At 28.3% G+C, this 13,884-nt stretch overlaps 1 protein-coding gene across 1 annotated transcript in view; it reads right to left on the minus strand.

Moving 5' to 3' along the window:
• Window positions 1–13,884, minus strand: part of LOC100208708 (centromere protein F) — a 62,772-nt gene that overhangs the window by 44,357 nt on the left and 4,531 nt on the right. The window lies entirely within an intron of this gene.

Below are 13,884 nucleotides of genomic sequence, written 5' to 3' on the forward strand. Positions count from 1 at the left end.
CAGTGTACTGAGTACTGTCTATGCTTTAAAACAATTTCTTAAACAAATTTAAAAATGAATAAAGTACCAAAAACTTTAAAACACAAAAAACCATCATCATCACCAAGTTCTCTAAACCTATCATTCACTAATACTCATGGTCTTGGAAGTAACTTTTCTTCTGTTGAGTCTTATCTCTTGCAAAGTTCACCAGACCTATTTGCTCTTTGTGAGACTAATTTGAGTTCAGCTGTCTCATCTTGTGATCTTGGTGTTGATGGTTATCTTCCTTTGATTCCTAAAGACTCCAATAGCATCATGCTTGGCCTGGGCATTAACATTCATAAGAATTCGCCCATTTATCGGGAAACAAGGTTTGAATCCACAGACTATTCTTTCATGTGCTTTCATTTAGCACCACTTCAGTCTATTGCCTTTCTCTTTGTTCTATATTGCTCTCCTTTATCTCAAGACTGCACTCTTTTTGATGTTATTTCTGATCAAATTGACCGAGCCCTCTCTCTTTATCCATCACCCAATATTCTTGTTGTTGGTGACTTTAATGCTCATCACACTGAATACTTTGGCTCTATTGTCAGTGACTCTGCAGGCTTTAAAGCCCACACCTTTTGCCTTTCTCAATCCGTAACTCAAATAGTCAACTTTCCAACTCGCTTTCCAGACAACCCAAATCATTACCTTCTCTACTCGACATATGTCTTGTTTCTGATCCTAGTCAGTACTCAGTTTCTCCACATTCACCCTTAGGTGCTTCTGATCACCGATTGATCTCTCTAAAACTATTTTCTCATTCTTCTTCATCTTCTGAACCCCTCTATCATCGTACCTCTTACAACTACCTTAATGTACTTCTTACATAACTACTTGGATTCAGGTCAATTCCAGGTCAAGCCTCACTCTTCTCCATGCTTTACCTCACATTGTGCTGCTGCAATTTCCAATCGAAACCATTACTTTCATATCTATAAGCAAAACATTCTCTAGAAACCTCCCCTAAAGACAAAGTGAACTGTTTGTTAAGAACTTTTCATCAATATCATCTCTTGGTTCAACTAGTTGCGTTCTGCCTGATATAGCCATCAAACAGATTGATCCATTGATTGACATTTGTATCACTCCAGCTTCTGTATTTAAAGTGATTTCCTGCTTAGACTCTTCTACAGCTTGTGGTCTGGACAACATACCTGTTATTGTCTTGCAGAAGTGTTCTCCGAAGCTGTCGTCTATACTTTCAAAACTATTTAACAAGTGCTTATCAGAGTCTTGTTTTCCAGCCTGCTGGAAAGCAGCATCTGTTATCCCTATTTTCAAAAATTCTGGAGAGCAATCTGATTCGTCTAACTACCATCCCATTAGTCTTCTTGCTATCATAAGCAAGGTTTTTAAATCTTTAATTAACAAACACCTAATCTCTCATCTTGAATCTAATAACTTACTTTCTGATCATTAACATGGATTTTGATCTTCTCATGTTACAGCTGATTTGCTAATAGTAATAACTGATAGGTTTTATCATGCATTAGATAAAGGTGTAGAGATTAAGGCTATCGCTCTTGACATTTCTAAAGCTATTGATAAAGTTTGGCATGCTGGTCTTCTCCATAAGCTTTCTTCTTACGGTTTATCTGGTAATATCTTTAAGATTATTGAACTCTTTCTTTCCATTCATAGTATAAAAGTTGTCCACGATGGACAGCACTCTTCTTCATATCCTGTAACTTCAGAGGTCCCTCAAAGTTGTATCCTTAGCTCTATATTCTTTTTAATTTGCATTAACAATCTTTCAGACATTCTCACATCTAAGGTGGCATTGTTTGCTGATGATACTACCATTTATTCTTGTCATGATAAGAAGCCAACACTCTCTGATTGCTTAGAGGGGGCGTTTGAGCTTGAAAAGGATTTCACTTCTGTTTCAGCAGAAGTGAGATCCTTTTCAAGCTCAAATATGAAAAAAGCTCAAAAATCCTTCTCTCACAGTGGCTGGTGACCCTTTAATTCAAATAAAACTCAATTTTTTTCAGCCAATCGTTATCGCTAAAATTTAGATCTTCCTATATTTATGAACAGTAATGTACTCGATGAGTCATCTACCCTTCATCTTCTAGGATTAACTCTTACTTCCGATCTTTCTTGGAAACCGTATATCAAACCCATTGCAAAATTAGCATCTGCTAAGGTTGCATCACTTTATCGAGCTCAATATTTTCTAACTCCAGATTCTATTCTTTACGCCTATAAATCTCAAATCCGTTCTTGTATGGAATACTGTTTGCCGCAATGTTGCTTCTTTTTCTCTTGTCTGCAATTACTATAATGGGCACTGCTCTAAAGAGCTAGCACCTCTTGTGCCATCTACTAAAATTTATTCTCGTGTTACTTATCATTCAATTAAGTCTCATCCTTTCTCTGTGACTGTTCTTAAGTGCTCCAAAAACTCTTATTTGTCTAATTTTTTTCCTTGAGGAGTAGTTCTTTGGAATTCGCTGCCTTCATCTTGCTTTCCTGAATTATATAATTTGCAATCTTTAAAGTTGTCTGTCAATCATTATCTTGCTCTACAATCTTTATCTTTTCTCTACCAGTAACTTCCAACTCTAATAGTGGTTGCTCGCAGCCTTGTTGGAAGTGAAGATATTTAAAAAAAAAAAAAGAATTTAATTTAACATTAATTTTTACATGTTACACTAGAGCAGGATAATAAATTATTATATTTTGGTTGGATTATACCATATATACATTAATATTGTAAATATTTTAAAATGCTTTTGTTGATTTAAATTTTGTTTTAACTAATTGAAATTTAATTTGTATTATTTTTTTAATTGACATCTAAAATACTTAAATGGGCTTTGAAACCCTCAATTTTGCCCTTTGCCTCATTTGTGATCTTTATTATTTTTTTATCGTGTTTTATAAACACTCTTTTAATTTTTATAGAACAAAAACTTTTGAATAAAAAATAAATTTTTGCAATGTGCATCTAAAATGCTCAAATGAGCTAAGACCCCCCTCAAATTTACTCTTTTGCTTCATTTATGACTTATTTTATATTATTACAGCAACTAGCAAGTCAGCTGTAGAACAAGAAAGTTAAAAACCACTTTAATTATCAGAGAGTAAGTTATCAGACTTATGATGGGATGTTAGAAACTTGTTGATCAAATACTCAAAGACCTTGCTAATAATAGAGAGACTGATTGAATGATAGTTAAAAGTGTCAGAGTGTTTTCCGAACTTCTTTATTTCCAGTAACTTCTGGGGTATCTCAAGGCTCTATCATTGGTCCTGTATTGTTTTTCATCTGCATTAGTTATTTTTCTGACAAACTTACATCTAAAATGACTCTACTTGATGATAACTCAACTTTATACTCCATTTTTCTCTTTTCGAATGCTTAGAATAGGCAGCCAATCTTGAATCTGATCTCTCTTTTGTAACAGCTTGAGGCTTGCAGTAGGTTATAAATTTTAACTCCAACAAAACTCAGTCAATTACTGCAAACAACTATGACAATATTTTCAACATTCCTTTATTAATGAATGGCAATTCTCAAACCAAGTCCTATTCATTACCTCTTCTTTGATTATCATTTACTACTGGTCTTTCATAAAAACCATATATACAAACAAAGTTAGCATCTGCTAAGGTTGCATCTCTTAATTGTGCTTGCCATTACCTTGATTCCATTCCACTCCTGATTCTATTCTTGACCTCTACAAATCTCTGATTCGCCCCTGCATGGAATACTGTTATTATATTTGGGCTGGTTCTTTTAATGTTTTTTCTCTTCTAGACAAGGTCACAAAAACACATTGTAAATGTAGTTGCACCCGCTTTTCTGCCAAGCTTGAGCCACTCTCCCATTGTTGTAAAGTTTGATATTTTTCTCTCTTCTACAATTAATATCATGGTCGCTGCTTAAAGGAGCTCTCATCTCTAGCTCCATCAATTTAAACTCATTCTTGCTTAACCCTAAAAGTAGCAGTCGTGACACACATTTTTAAAATAGAAAACAAAAGTCTAATAAAAAATTATAGACCTACACTAGTGTTACCATTTTCAAAAGTCATTTCTTAAATAAAACAAGCTTTTTCACTATAACAAATCTCCAATATAGTTTTCTATCAACTTACAAAGTATGGACTTATAAAACAAGTTAAAATTAGTTGAAATTTCTCAGAATAAACTTACTTTGGGTATATTTTTAGACATAGTAAACCATCAAATTTTATTAGAAAAACTAAAATATTATGAAACATTGCATAAAAATCTTATCTGATTTAGCAACTTATAAAACTTATAAAAACTTATAAAACTTATAAAAAACAGTTTATATCTTTTAACAAGTCTCTAGACAAATAAACTTACAATATTATGTGGGGTCCCACAATCTTGGATCTTTAATTTATATTAATAATCTATATAAAGCACCAACCACTATGTCTTTTTTCAACATGTTGTTTGTCAACAACATGTTGGCACAACATGACAACATGTTTATTTTATGCTTACAAGAACATAAATTTATTTCAAGTAGCAAACATACAACTAGAACAAATAATAAACGGGCTTAACACCAACAGTCTATCTTTACTAATAAAACTAAATTTTCCATATTTATTCTGAACAAAAGTTTCAATATACTCCTGCATTATACTCCTGTAATTTATAAATAAATACAAAATTAAGCACTCACAAACAAATTTCTTGGTATCTTAATAGATAAAAAATAATTTTGGAAAGATCATTTTAAATTAACAATATTAACTCAAGAAATATTGGTATTTTATATAAAACCAATATTTATCTTTTTAATAATTATCTTAGATAAAACTACAATAACTTAGCAGTATTTTGCCCTCACAGTACTTATAAAAAGGCAGTGTCATACTCAGATTTAATTCCATACTGTTTGACTGGTATGGACACCTACACTAAAAATTCCATAAGTTATAAATTCCAATTTTAATAGTCCAACATTATTTAATAAAAGGAAATAAAAACATAAAAAAATTGTCATCTTTGTTAGCCATACATTACGTTTTATAACTATAAATATAGTGGTGAATTTTATTAATGTTGTAAATTTATAATTTTTATACAAGTATGAAATTATATTTACTTGAATTTAAGGAATGATTTTTATATCATTAAAAATTAAATTGTACCATTAGTATATTCATAAGTATCGCATTGTAATTATCTAATTTTACAGTGTTGACATTTTTTAAACAATAACCATAACAAAAATTACTTAAAAAATCTATATTCATTATTTGAAAAAGATTATATTTCTTTATTATTTATTTCTTAAAAATACTTTATTCATAACATATTAATTTTTTGTTTGTTTTATCACAAACTAGTTTTATCTTGTGCATATGTATTTAATAAATTGTGTGTGTGCATTTAATAAACTATATTTGTTAAAATAATTTGTGTTTATAAATAAAACTTATGCCGAGCAAACTTAACATGATTTTGAATTAATAAGTAACAAAAGGTTTTAATTCTACTAATGAAAAAAAACTCTTAAAACAAAAAAGTTTTATGGTTGTGTTTTTTTTTTGTTATTCACCTCCTTAAGGCCGAGAAGGCCACTACAGATGAGGAGGCTACTTAATAGTGGTTATAACCCTCTCTCAACTCTATAACTCTGAAACATGAACCTTGACGAACAAGGCCGCTGCGCGGAGAAACAAGTTGAAGAGACATGTTTACACATTTAAATCTATGATGGAGACTTATTTAGTAATGAATTAGTTTACAAATAAAAAGAAAAAAATTAATTCTTTAAAAGTATTGCAAAACCATTTTACATTCCTTAAAGTTAAATTTAAATTAATAATTTTTAAAATCATATTTATTTTAAAGTTTTTTATTTAAAAAATTTTTTGTAGGGGAATCTTGTGATAGATCTTTCACTACTTTTCAGACAAACTAGAGCTCTGAAACTTTCAGCATTTGTCTAGTCTTGATGAATGCGTGTTAAAATTGTTTCCAGTGCAGACGAACAAAAGCTCTATGGCCTGGGTACTGGGTCACACCCACTAATTTTCTCAATAATTTATTTTTTGCATTTTCAATAATGTAAAGATAACTTGAGAAATATTGTCTTTGAAAAGCTTTGTACTTGTTCCATTCTATTTAATCATTTACAAAGTAAAATACAAAAATTTAAGTGTCAAGATTATGTTAAAATTTACTTAGATGCATCAATGGTAAAAGTATACATACGCCCAGTTGTTGTTATAGATGCATTAATGATACCAATAAGGTTGGTAATTGTAATCCAGCACTCATATGCTCTAAATGGCTAGAAAAGTGTGTTAAAAGGGCTGTGCGGGTGCTTAAATGTTACCAAAACATCTTGCTCAATATTATCAATTTCCTTTTATCATACCAATCCAATGAAACATATTTACACAGAATAAATTCACTAAATTTCAATGTATTGATGTTAATTTGCTGATTAGGTTAAATACTTTAAATACCAGAAAAAGAAAACATCTCTGTTATATTAAAATCTTTACTTTTTCGTTTAAAGCTAACAGTATCTATAGATTCTGGGTTAAATTGATGATAACTCTCAACTCTATAACTCTGAAACACGAGCCTTGACAAACAAGGCCGCTGCGCGGAGAGACAAGTTGAAGAGACATGTTTACACATTAAAATCTATGATGGAGACTTATTTAGTAATGAAGTAGTTTACAAATAAAAAGAAAAAAATTATTTCTTTAAAAGTATTGCAAAACCATTTTACATTCCTCAAAGTTAAATTTAAATTAATAATTTTTAAAATCATATTTATTTTAAAGTTTTTTATTTAAAAATTTTTTATTTAACTATCAGCTTTTTAAAATCAAAAAATATTTTATAAATGTGGTTAACAAGTTTTAAACATCGCATCATTTTAAACAATATCAAAAAACGATTAAAATATTCCAATGGATTAAAGCTTTTTTTAAATGTAAACTGTAGAACATATAAGTGAAATTGCAATTTCGTACATAAAAAGCTTCTTTACAGGGCCTGAATTTAAGGCTCAAGATATATTTTAGACAATTAGAACATGATTTGTGACCAATAGATAAAACAAATTGTTTTTAAAAATCCATTTACAGTAGGAGCATTTTATATACATAATTATCAAAAAACATTTAATATAAGAGAACTTTTTTTTTGTGGAAAAAATGTTCATGACTGGTACCATTGAAACTATTGCTAAGCACCGAATGGTAATATAGTACAAACAAATCTAAATTCAAATGTCCCTATAAACAGCAGAAACATGTAGTACAAATTATTTAGTTTAAAAATTACTTTGCTGATGCTAAACCCTTTCTTAGAAGCACAAGGGCCCCTGAGGAAGAATGAAAAATTCTTTCTCTAGAGTAAAAATAAGAAGACAATTCCTATCATTGTCAAATTCTATTTTACAACTCTGAATTGTAAACTAGGAGAAACCAATACAGGTCAAAAATTCAAATACAAAATAAATGAAGTTATTGTCAATCAAGATTCATTTTTTAATTTTCATTGTTATTTATTATTACTTAGTTTGATTGTTATTTTGGTCAAAACTGTTCTTGAATCTTCCAACACTCTTCTGATACACTGTTGAATCATCCAAATTATTCCAGTGATTGACAACTCTGTTAATTAAAAAGTTGTGTCTGTGTGCACAGTTTTTTACAACTTCGCAATATAAGCGTTTACAATGTCCTCGTTGTGAAGCAATAGTTTCTGGTTCGGTATACCAGTTAACATGATTTAATTTATTCTCAAGTTTGTACTGTTGAATGGAATCTGCATGCGTTCTCTTATCTGTCAAAGTAGTTAGATTAAGAATTTTAAATCGTTTTTCATAATCAAACTTCTTAAGCAAATGAGAGACTTTTGTGGTCCTATGTTGAACAAGCTCAATGCATTTAATATCTTTTTTTGAGTAAGCATTACATGCAGGCAAAGCAAACTCTAGATGAGGTCTAATGTAGGTTATATATAAATTTTTCAAGAGGTTTATATTCCTAATTCAGGAAAGCGCTTTTCATCTATCCCAAGATACTGTTGGCTTTAGAAGCACACTTTGTTGCATCCATTTTCCAAATGAGGTTAGATGTAATCGTCACACCAAGGTCAGATTCAAAGTCTGTTGATACTAAAGCTTGACTAGTTGTTCCAAAGGATATATTGTAACTAAATTTAGGGTTACTGTAGCCGAAATGCATAACTTTTCATTTATCAACATTCAGTTTCATGAGCCAAGTTTCTGTCCAAAGTACAATTGTATTTATCTCTTTTTGTAATTTTTGGGAATCTTCTTCATTTAATATCTTGGCTATTAATTTACTGTCATCAGCATAAAGCTTACAGGATTAATAATTTAAGACATTTGGAAGATCGTTTATAGATGACAAGATTTTTTTTCTTTAGGTTTTGTTTTGTATTATTATATTTCCTATTTTGTAATGAGTCCATTTAAAATGTTGATGACAGTATGTTTTTGTTTTTTTAATCTATTATTTTAAAAACTTTATTGTATTTTAAAATACTTTTTAACTTATTGCTTGAAATAAATAGATCATTGTTTGATAAAAAAAACAGCATAATTTTCATCTATATTACATAAACTTTAAAAAATTTGACATAAATAGATTTTAAAAAATACAGTGTAATTAACAGTTTAATTAGATTCATCACAAAATACTCTTGAACAAGTTGACATATTTTGTCGATCAATCATTAAGTTTAAACAAATTTACAATAGTATCTTTTTTTTAAATTGAAAAAGCTTTCAAAGATCCAACTTTTGCAGTTCTTGGACTACTTCAAAAGTAAAGGTAGTTGATGGCATGATTCAAAAGAAAAATGTTATTATTTGTTCACAAACTATTATGATTCACAAACTATTATGATTATGTTCACAAACTAATATGATCACAAACTATTGTTCACAAACTATTATGAACATTCCAAAAAACTTTAGATTTACTATGTTAATGTCAAAAAAAACTGGTAACAAAAAAACAACCATAATTTTTTATTGTTTCAAATTGCATTGTTTTATCATATTAAAAATTGGCATCTAAGCCTGTTGACATAATTTATTTTATTATTTTTATTCTGACTATAACTTGAAATTAGCTGCTGGTAATGCTTTATACAAAAACTGTTCCACTAAACAAAGAACAAACTATTAAATCCAAAACTGTTTGTACTAATTTATTTAGGAAGTAAACTTACAAAATATAAGGAATATTTTGACTAACAACTAAAGATATTAATCATGTTAACTAGTTTAACGCAAAAAAACGGAATACTAGTTAAAATACAACTTTAAAAAATAATTTTCAATATTTTTAACGTTTAATTTAAATTTTGCAATTAGTGATATTTGATATATTTGGTAGTTGATAATAATTATGTAATCTAGAGCAAAGAATTGTTAACAATAAAAAGTACTCAAACACCTTGTCAAACATATCAGGAAACAATTTTTTTTTCCATCAATACAATTGATATACTTAACACCACAATGATAACCAAAAGATAATTTATTACTTAAACTCTAGCACAACCAAGGTATTTTTCATATATCAGAAGATTAAAGATTTAAACTGTTGCCATAGAAATTTGATATTATCAAAAAAGAAAAAGGATATAGTTTAGATTATTTCATCACATAGACCTTCAAAAGATAAAATTTTGTCTACTTTCACAAAATGCTCCATTTTATCAGACACAAACTAAATGATGGCAATAGCGTGCTTGTCAATCTTGATTGTGGAGTTTTAAAATTAACTTTTAAAACTTCACAAAAATAAAAAATACTTATTTGGACAAGATTCCATAATGCAATTTTGGATCACGGAAAACCTGTCCAAACCATGTCAATATGCAAATATATAAAAGTTTTTTGAACACAAAGGAACTGTTGTAGTAAAAGGACGCACCTTTACTGAATGATGAATCAGGTAAGTAAAAAGAATTTGACAAAAAGGAGTTATCATAAAACATAGGAAAAAAGTTGGAAATTTTTTGCTGACCTCAAACACTTCAAGATTGGCAGTTAGGTCAGCATTGCAAAATGCTGACCCTAATTCTGAGAGCTGATAGAGACAGAGAATGGAATAAGGAGTAATAATATAGTGAGCACAACTAAGAGTAAGTTAACCTTAAAGCTTAGGGTAGAAATTGAGATATTAAAGGTTTGTTAATTAAAGAGATTCCCAAGTCCCGAGAAAGCTTAGGGTAGAAATTGAGATATTAAAGGTTTGTTAATTAAAGAGATTCCCAAGACCCGAGACAAGTTGTGTTCATTTTAAAGAAAATGCTTAAAAAAATTGTTTGGGCTAATTTTTTTTTAATAAAACTAAATAATAATTGCATATCAATAAAATTAAAACTGTTGTTTTAGTCAAAGGTTGCTGTTTCCATTTTTTTTTGGTTTTCCGAGTCTGTGTAATGTTAGCCGCAATCTGCACATTTGATAATTTATTTCACACGTGTTTAATTCATAACAGTTTGGGTATATGATGTCATCGCAATTTTTTACTTCCAAGATATTGTGTTTTTTGTTTGTTTTTATTTTAAAGATATTTTTTTTAAGTATTTTTTTCCTACATCAGAAAATCAACTATTTATATAATTTTTTACTAAATCACAAAAAATATTAGTGATACAATTAAAAATAAAGTAATATATTTCGTTTTTAGATTTTATTAGCGCAACTTATTTTTAACAACCGCCAGGATGATTTTTAAATTATTTTACCTATTCTAGTTGTTTAGATTTGTTAAAATAGGCCCTGTTTCTTAAACGTATGATTTTTGTACCAGTATTATAGAATGTTATATTTCCTTTTTATAGAATATTATATTTAATTTAACTAATGTCCTCTTTTTTGTTTAAGAGCTAAATAAAATAAAGATAAAATGTTAAACAAGATTTTTATGGCGAACTCTTATATAAAAATTCGACTTCATTATATATTCTGGATCTCATAATTTTTTTTTTAAGCAATGAGATTTTTTTTCTGCATTTATGTAGGCTGTTTATATCGCTATATATTTTTTTTCTATCAAAATGATGTTTTAATTACCAGTTAATTTGGTGTACTAGTTTATATTATTTTGAACAGATGTTGAGTGTTAGAGCAAGCAATTAAGAGAATAAAGTTGTAATCGCCCGTATGCATTTTTTTTTCCTTGCTTTATATTTTCTTTGTTTTAGAAGCCAGCCAAAAACATAACACAATTATACATATTTTGTGATTATTAGAGGTCGCAGCCAGAGGGTAAAAAAGGCAATATGATGCGGTTTCTGGTTGTGTATTTAGTTTATATGGTTTAATAGAGTTGTTTATTTTATGAATAGTTTACATTTTCCTAATATGGTTTAACTCTTTCACTACCGCAAGCCACTGGTAGCGGCTTTCGAGTACTCTTTACAACTTATCTTGTTTTGTACATAAACTTTTATTCTAGACACATATAAAACATATAATGTATCTGATTCTCTGTTTTATATTTATATTATAACTAACTTTTGTATATTTTAGAACAAATATTTGTTTTAACTATTTAGTTTGATCTATATGGTTATTAGTAAAATAATTTGTTTTATATTTAGTTTCTACTAAGGTCAATTTATATGGTTTATTCAAGTCACTTTTTTTTATTCAGTTTATACTTTAAATTAATTTATATGCTTTTAGTAAAATTATTCTTTTAGTATTTAGTTTATATTTAGTTTAAATCAATACATTTTAGTGGAAATATTTGTGATGTAATAAATTTATATTTTATTTAGGCTGTACAGTTTAGTGATGTTATTCATTATTTTTTTAGTTTTTATCTATTTTAATTTAAACAATTAATTGAGATTGTTTGTTCTAGGTTTTTTTATATTTAAATTAAGTGTTTACAGTGTGGTGTAGCTGTTCGTTTTACATTAAGCTCATATATATATTTAAATTTAATTTAAATCATTTATTGAAATTATTTGTTTTATGTGTAATTGGTTTTATAATCAACATAATATTACAAAATTCCTCAATTTGTTAGAAAAAAAACACAACAACAATCAGCAGTATTATGACAAGCAACAAAAACAAACACATTGTAATAAAGAAAAGTATGCACAGAAATACTTAAAGAAAGAGTATAAAAGTATATCAGTGTATATCAAAAGTATATCAGCGTTGAATAAATTTGTAAATGCAGTATAATACCAGAATCTTTTTAGGAAATTTGAAATTTGAAGGATAATTTAAATGCTCATTCCTAGAAACCCCGTGGATTATCATCCTCAAGACAAGCAATTTTATATAAATTTTTATCACTTTTCAACAGCCTCCCTAATTTACTTCAGTTTTCAAACAATGGATCCACCATTGTATTGATTTTGGAATGATTTATTTCGTCATTGTTCTTTTGACATGTCAAAATATGAACAACCAAAATGTAAAGAACATATTCTTACACTATTGTTGCAGTTATATATACCAATTGCCTATTTCCATAAAGTTGCAGTTATTGGATCTGAGAGTAATTGATGAAAGGATATATGAAAACCCAATGTGCTTGCATACGGCACCCAATAACAGTGCAAATTGTCATTTTAAAGTTCCATTAAAAATTTACAATTCAATAAAGAAGTATAAGTATATATTTTGTGCTCTTTTTTATACAACTTACACCTTGCATAAAATCCAGATAACTTACTATTAACTAACGTAATAATTTTCATATTTTGGCAATAAGTCAAGACTGATGTGATTTAAATTGTCAAATCATTGTAGCGCGCTTTTATAAAACGTTGTGTATTTGGCATTTCTCAATTCATGTCATATTTTTTAAGCATTCCAAAAACCTGCCTCTTAACATTCTAAGTTAAAATCTAAAAACCTACTGGAATTGACAAATGCAAGTTTTGCAATGAACAGTTTGAATATTAAATACTATTGAAATTTGACAAAACGTGTTATGCTACACCACTTTTCTATTTTCACCCAAATCATTGAATTTTGTTACTTCAAGTATATAAAAGACAATAAAAATTTTACAAAATAAATTCAATAATATTCTTACATGTTTTTTATATAAAAATCTTGATAAAGATTACAATTGTTAAAAACAAGTTGTGCTACTCAAATACCAAAACCATATATATTATTTTATTTTTAATTGTATCACAATTAAAAATAAATTTTTTTTTGGAATTTAGTAAAAAGTTATACAATTAACATGATTTGGTGATTGTGGCAGACAAAAATAATATAATATCTTAAAAAATTTTTTTTACAATGACAACATATACCAAAACTGTCATAAATTAAACACGCATGAAATAAATCATCAAGTCTGCAGATTGCGGCTAACATTATACAGACTCAGAGAACCAAAAAAAAATGGAGACAGCAAGCTTTGACTAAAATAACAATTTTAATTTTATTGGTATGCATTTATTTAGTTTTATTCAAAAAAATTTAGCTCAAACTTTTTTTTTAAGCATTTCCTTTAATATGAACACAACTTGTCTCAGCAGTTGGGAATCCCTTTAAGATTTAAAGACCTTTTTAGTAAATAGTTGCGAAAATATTGAAGAGAGTTATGGAAAACACTTTGATTAAACTGTGTGAAATAATAACACCTCCTAATATCTAAGGTTTTATTTATCATATGTAAATTATACAATAGAAAAGTTTAATATTAACTAATCATAATTCCCTAAGGGACATATTCATATAAAGTAGTAATTATATACACAAGTAATAAAACAACGCAACTTCCCAAGAGAGATAATAAGTAATTATTCATGACATTCTTCCAATCATTAAATTTATTCATCCTCAAAACAGTATTTTTGGGGCGC

Source organism: Hydra vulgaris, chromosome 06 (genome assembly GCF_038396675.1).
Source record: "Hydra vulgaris chromosome 06, alternate assembly HydraT2T_AEP".
Lineage (NCBI taxonomy): Eukaryota > Metazoa > Cnidaria > Hydrozoa > Anthoathecata > Hydridae > Hydra > Hydra vulgaris.